The following is a 10,768-nucleotide window of genomic DNA, read 5'->3' on the forward strand; positions in this document are numbered from 1 at the left end:
AAAAATGGCAGGAAATCCCAGACCCGTGTTATGCTCCTTTTCCAACGTGGGAGCTCAGGGACATGGCTGATGTCCCTAACTCTTTCACGTGCAGGAAGTGTCTCCAGCTGCAGCTCTTGTTAAACCACATGATGGCTCAGGAGCTGAGGATGGACTCACTTTGGAGCATACGTGATGCTGAGAGGGTCGTGGATAGCACTTTTAACAAACTGGTCGCACCACAGATTAGGATAGCTGAGGGAGAAGGGCAATGGGTGACCAAAAGGCAGAGAAAGAACAGAAAGGCGGTGTAGGTGTCCCCTGCGTTCATCTCCCTCCAAAGCAGGTATACCATTCTGGATACTGTTGGGGAAGATGGCTCAGCAGGGGAAGGCTGCAGTAGCCTGGTTCATGGCACCGTGGCTGTCTGTGCTGTACAGAAGGACGGGAAAGCGAGTGGAAGGGCTATGGTCAGTGGAGATTCAATTGTATGGGGAGTAGTTATGCAGTTTTGTGGTCGAAACCAAGACTCCCAAATGGAAAGCTGCCTCTCAGGTGGATGGGTCAGGGACGTCTCAGAGTGGCTGCAGGACATTCTGAAGGGGGAGGGTGAACAGCCAGTTGTTGTGGTGCATGTCGGCACCAATGATAAAGGTAATAAATGGAATGAGGTACTACAAGCAGAATTGAGGGAATTCGGAGCCAAGTTAAAAAGTAGGACCTCAGAGGTAGTAATCTCAGGATTGCTACCAGTGCCACGCGTTAGTCAGAGTAGAAATGAAAGAATAGGCAGGATGAATGTGTGGTTTGAGAGACGGTGCAGGAGGGAGGGGTTCAGATGTTTGGGACATTGGGACCAGTTCTGGGGGAGGTGGGACTAATACAAATTGGATGGTCTACAGCTGCGCCGAACTGGAACCAATGTCCTTGGGGGTGCTTTTGCTAATGCTACTGGGGAGGGTTTAAACTCATGTGGCTGGGGATTGGGAACCAAATGAGGTTGGTGGACAATGAGGAGGTAGTAACAGAAGCCTGTAAGGAACTAAATGATGAAGTCAGCGTGACTAAGGGGAAGAGTAAGCAGGGAGCAGATGATAAATGCAAAGGAACAAGTGGTCTGAGGTACATTTGTTTTAATGCAAGAAGTGTACTAGGTAAGGCAGATGAACTGAGGGCTTGGATTACTACCTGGGAGCATAATGTTATTGCTGTTACTGAGACTTGGTTGAGCGAAGGGCAAGATTGGCAACTAAATATCCTAGGATATAGATGCTTCAGGCAGGAGGGAGAGGGAGGTAAAAGGGGTGGAGAAGTTACATTACTGGTCAGAGAGAATATCACAGCTTTGCTGAAGGAGGGCACTAAGGACACTCGAGCAGTGAGGCAATAGGGTAGAGTTCAGAAATAGGAAGGGTGCGGTAACAATATGGGGGACTGTACCACACGCCTCCCAACAGTGAGTGTGAGATAGAGGTACAAATATGTAAATAGATCACGGAAAGATATAGGAGCAACAGAGTGGTGGTCAGAGATGTTAATTTTCCCAACACTGACTGGGTTTTACTTCGTGTTCAAGGTCTATATAGAGCAGAATTGGTAAGGAACATCCAGGAGAGTTTTATAGTGTAGTATATAAATCGTCCAAGTCAGGAAGAGGCCATACTGAACCTAGTTTTTTGGAAATGAGCCTGGCCAGGTGGTTAAAGGTTCAGTGGAGGATTACTTTGGGAATAGTGATCACAATTCTGTAAGTTTTAGAATATTCATTGACAAAGACAAGAGTGTTCCTAAAGGAAGAGTGCTTAATTGAGGGAAGGCCAATGATAGCAAAATTTGGCAGGAGCTGGCGAATGTGGATTGGGAGCAGCTGTTTGAAGGTAAATCCACATTCAATATGAGTGAGGCTTTTAAAGAGAGGTTGATTAGAGTTCAGGATGTGAAAATGAGAATAGAAATGGCAAAATTAGGGAATCACGGATGACAGGTGAAATTGTGAGATTAGCTAAGAGGAAAAAGGAAGCATACGTAAGGTTTAGGCGACTGAAAATAGACAAAGCTTTGAAAGAATATCAGGAAAGGAGGACCAATCTGAAATGAGGAATGAAGAAGGCTAAAAGGGGTCATGAAATATCTTTGGCAAACAGGGTTAAGGAAAACCCCAAAGCCTTTTATTCATATATAAGGAGCAAGAGGGCAACTAGGGAAAGGGTTGGCCCATTCAAGGACAAAGGAGGAAGATTGTGCGCGGAATCAGAAAAAATGGGTGAGATTCTAAATGAATACTTTGCATCGGTATTCACTGAGGAGAGAGACATGACGGATGTTGAGATTATGGATAGAAGTTTGATTACTCTAGGCCAAGTCAACATAAGGAGGGAGGAAGTTTTGGGTATTCTAAAAAAGCAATAAGATAGACAAGTCCCCAGGTCCGGATGGGATCTACCCCAGGTTACTGAGGGAAGCGAGCGAGGAAATAGCTGGAGCCTTGATAGATATCTTTGCAGCATCCTTGATCACAGTGAAGTCCTGGAAGACTGGAGAATTGCTAATGTTGTCGCCTTGCTTAAGGAGGATAGCAGGGATAATCCAGGTAATTATAGACTGGTGAGCCTGACGTCAGTGGTAGGGAAGTTGCTGGAGAAGATACTGAGGAATAGGATCTATTTACATTTGGAAGAAAATGGGCTTATTAGTGATAGGCAGCATTGTTTTGTGCAGGGAAGGTCATGTCTTACCAACTTAATAGAATTCTTTGATGAAGTGACAAAGTTGATTGATGAGGGAAGGGTTATGGATGTCATATACATGGACTTGAGTAAAGCATTTAATAAGGTTTCCCATGGTATGCAGATCACGTGAAGTTGCATGGGGTCCTGGGAGTACTAGCTAAGTGGATAGAGAACTGGCTGGGCAACAGGAGACAGAGTAGTAATGGAAGAAAGTTTGTCAAAATGGAGAACTGCAACCAGTGGTGTTTCACAGGGATCCATGCTCACACCACTGTTATTTGTGATATACATAAATGATCTGGAGGAAGGTACAGTTGGTCTGATTAGCAAGTTTGCAGATGACATTAAGATTGGTAGCAGGTAGTGAAGGGGATTATCAGAGAATGCAGCAGAATATAGATAGATTGGAGAGTTGGGTGGAGAAATGGCATGTGGAGTTCAATCCGGGCAAATGCAAGGTGATGCATTTCAGAAGATCCAATTCTAGAGTGAACTATATGGTAAATGGAAAAGCCCATGAAATTTCTTGAAATTTTTTTAGAGCACGTTACTTGTCACATATTTAAAGGAGAAACAATACACGTGGTCTGTTTGGATTTTCAAAAGGCTTTCGATAAAGCATCACACAGGAGGTTCATATTTAAAATCACAGCACACTGGATTGGCAACCATTGAGAATCAGAGAAACTGAGGACTGCAGATGCTGGAGATCAGAGTCATAAAGTGAGGTGCTGGAAAAGCACAGCAGGTCAGGCAGCATCCAAGGAACAAGGAAAATTGATGTCTGTGGCATTAGCCCTTCATCAGGAATGTTGAGAATTAGCAAAGAGTAAACATTGAGAATTACCTAACTTTTAGATTGTAATTCACGAATAGGAATAAAATGCTCATTATCAGGATGGCAAGATATTTACTTGTGGACAGGATAAGTAATAATATTTCCCAATTTCTAATAACACTAAACTGTCAGGGAACTCAGAGTCATACGGTAACTCACAGGTCAGCAGTGCTGCTTCATAGTGTCAGGGACCCGAGTTCGATTCCAGCCTCGGATGACTGTCTGTGTGCAGTTTGCATGTTCTCTCTGTGTCTACATGGCTTTGCTCCAGGTGTTCTGATTTCCTACCACAGTCCAAAGATGTGCAGGCTCGATTGATTAGCCATCATAAATTGACTATAATGTTCAGGCATATGCCAGGCCAGGTGGATTAGCCATGGTAAATGCATGGTCAAGGGGAAAGGGATGGTTTGGGTGGGACGCTCTTCAGAAAGTCAGTGTGGACTAAATGGGCCAAATGACCTGTTTCCAGGATTCAATGAACTCAAGTTATGCTGAGGGTTAAAGAGCCTTCATGAAGAACCTCAAAAAGTGAAGGGGCTCAAACATGGCAGACAGGTATGAAGTGATACATGGTGGTAGAAAGTAAACAGGAAAGCAAATTATAATGGTGGAAGTCTGGGGAGTGCCAATATACCAAAAGATCTGGTGTCCTTGTCTGTCAGTCACTAAAAGCTAAAGCAATTGCAAAAACAAAAGCCACATTGACCTTCAATCAAGGGCATCTGAGTGGATAAGTAGAGAGGTCATGCTGGAATTCGTCTCCTTCATAACACCTCGCTTCAATCATTATGTATAGTTTTCTTATTGGTTATCAAAATGTATTGGTACTGTACCTTGAGGAGAGCTGAAGGACTAAGCAAGCACACAGGGTACTGGGAAATTTAAAATGTAACTTTTGGTCAAACAGCTCGCAGTTTTTGAATACAAAAGCAAATTTGAATTCGGCCAAATTATGCCCCAAGATATCAAACTCCAATCACGTTTTAGTTTTGGTATTTTGACAATATTAAAACCAATGAAACGATCTGATGTTTTGGGGTACAAATATCCAACATTTTGAACAGTTACCCAAAGTGGCAAAGTGAAGTGCCAGAAGACCAACAGGTGTAGGCTGCTTGTAAGGATTCTCTGAGAGGTACCTGTCTGGAGAAGGGGTTTGCACAGGAAAAATAACATCAACACTGACTTGAAGAGGAAATCTACACAGGAAGATACAAAAAGAAGATTCGACAGCTGGCTGGTTTTGAAATTTGAATTTTTTGCAAATCGTAATTGGGTGTTTTATCGGACCAGTATTGTAGAGGGAAAAGTAAAACATAGGCTTAGAGAAAGGAGTTGTAAATAGTTAAAAATCACACAACACCAGGTTATAGTCCAACAGGTTGTGTGATTTTTAACTTTGTACACCCCAGTCCAACACTGGCATCTCCAAATTGTAAATAGTTGTTAGTTAATATTCTAATTTCAAACAAAGTTACTAATTTTTAGTTTAATTGGAGACTTTTGGAATAATTGGTTGCCTCTTGAATTTTAAACAGATTATCCCACGGGGTAGATCTTTTCTGTGTTACTGGTTTAACGGTGGGGGCTGTTGGTTAGCCCATGTCTTTACATATTCTAATCTTGGGAATGGCATCCTTGCAAAAGAGGGAGTGCAAATTGGGTTCAGCAGATTCAAATCCTGTGTCAAAACTGAAAATGTGTTGCTAGAAAAGCGCAGCAGGTCAGGCAGCATCCAAGGAGCAGGCATGAGCCCTTCTTCAGGAATGAATCTCCCTCTCTCAAATCCTGGGTCAGCAAGATTGTCATATGAGGCAAGAGTGAGGAAATTGGGTCTGTGTTCACGCAAGTTTAAAACAATAAGTGGTGAATGCATCGAGACTGAGCACGTTCTAAGGTGGCATAACAGACTAGTTCCAAATTGGATGTTGCTGACTCCCGATGCAGGGGAAAAACCTCAGGATAAGGGAGAGGCCATATTAGAGTGAGACGAGGCATTTCCCCACCCAGAGGATACTGGATCTTTCTCAGCTTGTTTCCCAAACAGCTGTGGAAACTCAATCATTGAGCACGTTCAAAACAGAAATTGATCTGTTTCTACAAACCAGTCAAGGACATGGAGACACTGCGGGGAAAAATGGCAGAGGGGATTATCGGCCATGATCAAAACTGGCACAGGAAACTCCATGAACCAAATGGCCTCCCCCTATCCCCATCCAGCTTTAATCCTGAGCGTACTAAGACTCACTTAAGGAGAAGTTGAGTCATTACGATGACAAACACGGAATCAGCTTTGAACTGTCAACAGACCAAGGGAAGAACCAACTCTGTCTGCCCATTCACAAACAAAGACAATTTGCAGGAAAAGCTCAGCAGGTCTGGCAACACAAGTAGAGAAATCAGAGTCAGCGTTTTGGGTCAGGTGACCCTTCCTCAGAACCTCTGTCTGCCCAATAACAAACTGAAAATCGAGTATTTAAATCCTGGATCACAGTGGACAATTTACCCAAATCTCCAAATTAGCCATGACACTTTGACCAGTGCTTCATGAAAAACATTGCATGTGTTAAACTGTGAAATCTCTGCAACTTTCAAGCTGTTCATGGAACTCAGACACTGCAACGGCACGAGGTGTTAAAGGTATCTGTCCTTTTCAGCTCTGGAGAGTCTACTGCTGCTCTTTGGAGAGGCTGATTCTTGAGTTGGGTGAACATACATACACACACACACACACACACACACACACACAATGATATTTATCCAGCATTATTCCCAGCCTTGGTCACTTACTCACTGAAACATCCATCACCCATGTTCTTACAGCCTGTCAGTCATTAACTGCAACACCTGCCAAGCGCACTCTCCGTTGCTATCAGTCAGTCATGCCCCAGTCCCAGTCCCAGTCCATCAAGCAAACGACAGCCTTACTATCATCAATCTTGGTCATTTGGAGACATGCCCTGATGTTCCTAATCTAGTTCTTAAGTCAGTCTTCCCTTTATAACTGCCTGGATTTAACACAGCAAACCAGCAATATCTATCAGTTTCAATTTAAGGTGCAACTCTTAAGTAATTCAACAGGCTTGAGTTGCAGAAAGAACTTCATGCAAGGAATGAAGAGCACTTAAGAGAAGTTAAGGTGCAAACAGTTTAGTCAAAGAAAACAGAGTTGTGAAACACTCTGTAATATTCTTGGTTTAATATTTCTGTTGAGCCAAGGACAGTTAGAAGCTTATTTCAGAAACAACTCACTGTGTCCTCCCCTTGTCCTAGAGTGAGAAAAGAGCAAGGTCATGTGAAATAACATCACTTCCTGTCATGATGTGTATGCTGTCTCATCAACATATCACACAATCAGATTAACCCCTTCCAACCACATGTGGTTGGGGGGGGGAGGGAGTGGGAGGACTAATGGCTTCAAAGGTAAAGTTGTCTGGAAAAGGACTGAAATACAATGAGAAGGTAGTTAAGAAACAAAAAAATGGATAGGCTTATTGGGCCAATGGTCTGTTCCTCTTTGGAATATCTGAATATATATTAGGTTTGTTACAACACAAGATCAATCCCCTGCTAATTTAAACCTGTAACACAGAAAAGATTTACCTCCCCCCTATTAAGATTGATCAAAAATGCAAATTTCAACAACAGCTAGCTGTCGAATCTTCTCTTTATATCTTCCTCTGTCTTCTTTTCTTCTTCTTAGGGTTTTCTGTTTCATTGCTTACTGATCAATAAAGGTACCATTAAGAGGGCTATATCTCGGGCAGTCTGTACATGCTGGTGGCTTGGCAGTTCTCCCTCAAATGTTCAATTTTTCCAGGTCTTATACCCCAAAGCATCGGATTGTGTCATTGGCTTTTAATATTGTCAATAAATTAAATTCAAACTTGATTGGAGTCTGGCATTTTTGGGGTATAATTTAAACTGATTGGCCTATTTTGAAGTTTTTTTTGGTCTCCAGGCAACCAACTACACAAGCTGCTGGACCACATGTTACATTGTGGCTTGTTGAGAACACTTGGTGCTTTCAGGTTGTTCTGCTAGCTTTTAACTTTCTTAAAGATGCAGTACAGCCACATCTTCATAACAGGTTTAATACGCATTTTTAAGTGTCAGCTCAGTTGCTTCTGAATAACAAGGTTCTGGATGCACTGCCACTCCAAGGATTGAGCACAAAAATTGCGACCAGCTGTCATACTGAGGGAGCGCTGCATTGTCAGGAGTGTGGTCTTTTCACTGTTACATGAAACCGAGGCAGCATCTGTCTGCTAGGGTGGACCAAACAAATCCCAGTGTACTATATTAAAGAACAGTGAACCGTGCAGCAGATAAAAAGGCTCTCTGGCCCACCATCCCTGTGTGCTGACCGTGAAGCCATTGTAAATGAACACTGCCTGGCTGCACATGAACTGTTACTGTCTCTTCCTTGCCTGTCCACGTGTCGGTCGAAGTAGCTTTTAAACATGGCTATTGTCTCTGCTTCTGACACCTTTACCTGGCAGAACTTTGCAGCCACTTCCCATCCTCTGTGTAAAAAAAAACCTTCCTCGCACATCTCCTTTGAATTTTCCCCCTGTTGCTTTAAATCTATGCCCCCTTAGTATTTGACATTTCCACTCTGGGGGAAAAAGACTTTATCCGTGCCTCTCATAATTCTATATACTTCTAACAGATCGCACCTCAGACTCCAACACTCCAGTGAAAGCAACCCAAGTTTGCCCAAAGTCTCTGAAGCACAGCAGGTGAGTTGTCTCCAGGATCTCTGCCAATCTCTGTCAACATCACAAAAAATCAAACAATCTGTCCTGGATCATACTGCTGTTTGAAGCATTGTGCAAAAGAAAAACGCTTCACTTACGACATTACCAGAGTGACCACATTTCAAAAAGTACTTCTTTGGGCACTTCGACACAGCATGACAAAACGTTATACAAATGGAAGCAATTCTTTATAAATAGAGAAACGATTTGAGTCTTTACTTCAGTTCATTGACTGCACTGTTCAATCCAAGATTTCAGCCCGCTTGCGCTTACATTGCCCTTTCCAAAAAAAATTAAGGTTCAGAATGAGGTTAGAAGCAATTCATAAAACTGACGTCAGTGGGAATTTCAAAGAGGATCACATTTGACTCATTCTTGGTTCAACCAATTTACCTTTGCTAAACCAACAAATAGGGAGCTGCAGTTGAATGCTTCAGTCCCTGGATCAGAGAGAAGGAAGTCAACAATGTAGATTGTTCCCCACTTCACAATGAGCGAGGACAGACCAGTATCACATCGAGAAGGCTCCGAGGTTAAAATGTAAAGTGCATTGTTTTACTATGACGTTATGTACGATTATAGAACCACCATGGAATCACAGAATAGTTACATATGCTAAATTACCCCTAGTGTAAATGTAGGGGTATGGGTGGGTTGCGCTTCGGCGGGTCAGTGTGGACTTGTTGGGCCGAAGGGCCTGTTTCCACACTGTAATGTAATCTAAAAAATAACCGTTCCACCCATCCCCTTGAGCAAGTTCTTGGGAGGAGCAGTTCACCCATGCCACTGTGCTGCCTTCTCCACCCTACCCCAGTCCCGCACATTCTTCATTTTCAGCTTACAGCCCATCTCAAGTACCTTGACCGAACCTGACCCCCATCTCTCATGCTCAGCCATTCCAGGGAAGATCAAATATACCTGGAAAACATTCATTTCCACCACTTCCTCATGAATTCTCTCTGTCCAAAGGCTTCAGACTTGCACCAACAGCCATCCCAATGAGAGACAAAGGTGTTGCCAAATGCTCTTCGAGTTCCAGGTGTGCCCAGGTTGCTGTTTACCTTATCTCGGAACAAGACAGAGCTGCGTCTAGCTCTAAGTCTTCATTCACATAACATCACAGAAGTCACCCCTTGGCATTTGTAACATTCCAGATCCCTTTCAGAACAATCCCAGTCTGGTGTCAGATTTGAACTCTCCAACTTCATCCACCCAGGCTTAACCAACCAAACAAAGCAAACGAGGATCAGTTAACAAAGCAGAACAATAATCAGACCTAAGAAGGATATAGATATTTGCAAGTGGGCTGTTGGATGGTCAAGAAAGATCTCTTGATTGTGGGGATTGCTCTATAAGGAGACGCTGACATATTGGCTGATATTCCCTGAAGTTTAAAACAATGAGAGTTAATCCCATAAACATATACAATCTTTGAATGGTTTAATAGGGACTGGGGAAGATGGTTGTCTTGGTTAGAAGGTCTTTAAATTGGAGCCATATTCTTCAAGGAAGAAGTCTGCTCCTTGGGAAAGAGATGAGGAGAGCTACAATTTAATCGGTGAGTTCTGCAATTTCAGAGAGTGATGGATGTTGAGTCTTCAATTGGTGAACTGAAGGATCTAGGAGTGGTGGAGGAAGTTGGAGCTGAGATGGATGATCTACCATTCAATGTTAGATGCAGCAGGTTCAAATGTCCTAAGTGGCCATCCCTCTGCCTGTGTAATTATGTATTTCAGTTCAAATTCATTTTTTTTCGTTGCTTGTTCTTTTATCTGAATCATTTTCATTCTATCTCTTGTTGATTTTGGAGGTCAAACACTCCCATTTTCCAAGCTGGGAGTGAACATCCTCTACTATAACTGCAGGATCTACAGCTATGGTAGAATGCTTTTACTCCTGTTCAGGCTGCTGAATTGACCTTGAAAAGGTGGCAGTGAGTTACCATCTTGAACTGTAGGGATACCATCACTGTAGTCCATGTGCTGTCGGGAGACCTTTAGGAAGGAAATTCCAGGATTTTGACCCAGAGACACTTAAGGAATGACAATATATTTCCAATTCAGAAAGGTGAGTGGCTTGGAGGAGATCTTGCAGGTAGTGGTTGAAATAACTCCACAAAGGCCATTATCCTGTCATGAAGTCACCCTTTATTTACATGTGCGTAACGTATGACACTGACCCAGCTAGCTCAGAGCCAGCTCTCAGAGTGAACAGAACCCCAGACTTTCGTGTTTCTGTCTGTCAGCCAGGGCTGCCTGATTGGACCAAATTAACAGCCCCAACCAGGGAACTCAGATTCCATAAACCCACCAAGCTGACCTTGTTCCAGTTGCTAGAGTGGCGTTTCCAAGTATCTACTGCCCAGGGTCATGGCTTTACAAGGTGCCGTCTGAAGACCTTTGACAAATTTCTCTAGTGCATCTTGCTGCTACAGGGTGTGGGCAGTGCAATGTCCGGAT

General features: G+C 43.1%; 1 long non-coding RNA gene across 2 annotated transcripts in view; it reads right to left on the reverse strand.

Moving 5' to 3' along the window:
- Positions 1-6,813, reverse strand: part of LOC122543232 — a 184,500-nt gene extending 177,687 nt beyond the window's left edge. For both annotated transcript variants that reach the window (XR_006309966.1, XR_006309967.1), the window contains exon 1: positions 6,802-6,813. This is a non-coding gene — a long non-coding RNA (uncharacterized LOC122543232). The remainder of the gene's footprint in view (positions 1-6,801) is intronic.
- Between the last annotated feature and the right edge of the window lie 3,955 nt (positions 6,814-10,768).

Source organism: Chiloscyllium plagiosum, chromosome 42, assembly GCF_004010195.1.
Source record: "Chiloscyllium plagiosum isolate BGI_BamShark_2017 chromosome 42, ASM401019v2, whole genome shotgun sequence".
Classification (NCBI taxonomy): Eukaryota; Metazoa; Chordata; class Chondrichthyes; order Orectolobiformes; family Hemiscylliidae; genus Chiloscyllium; species Chiloscyllium plagiosum.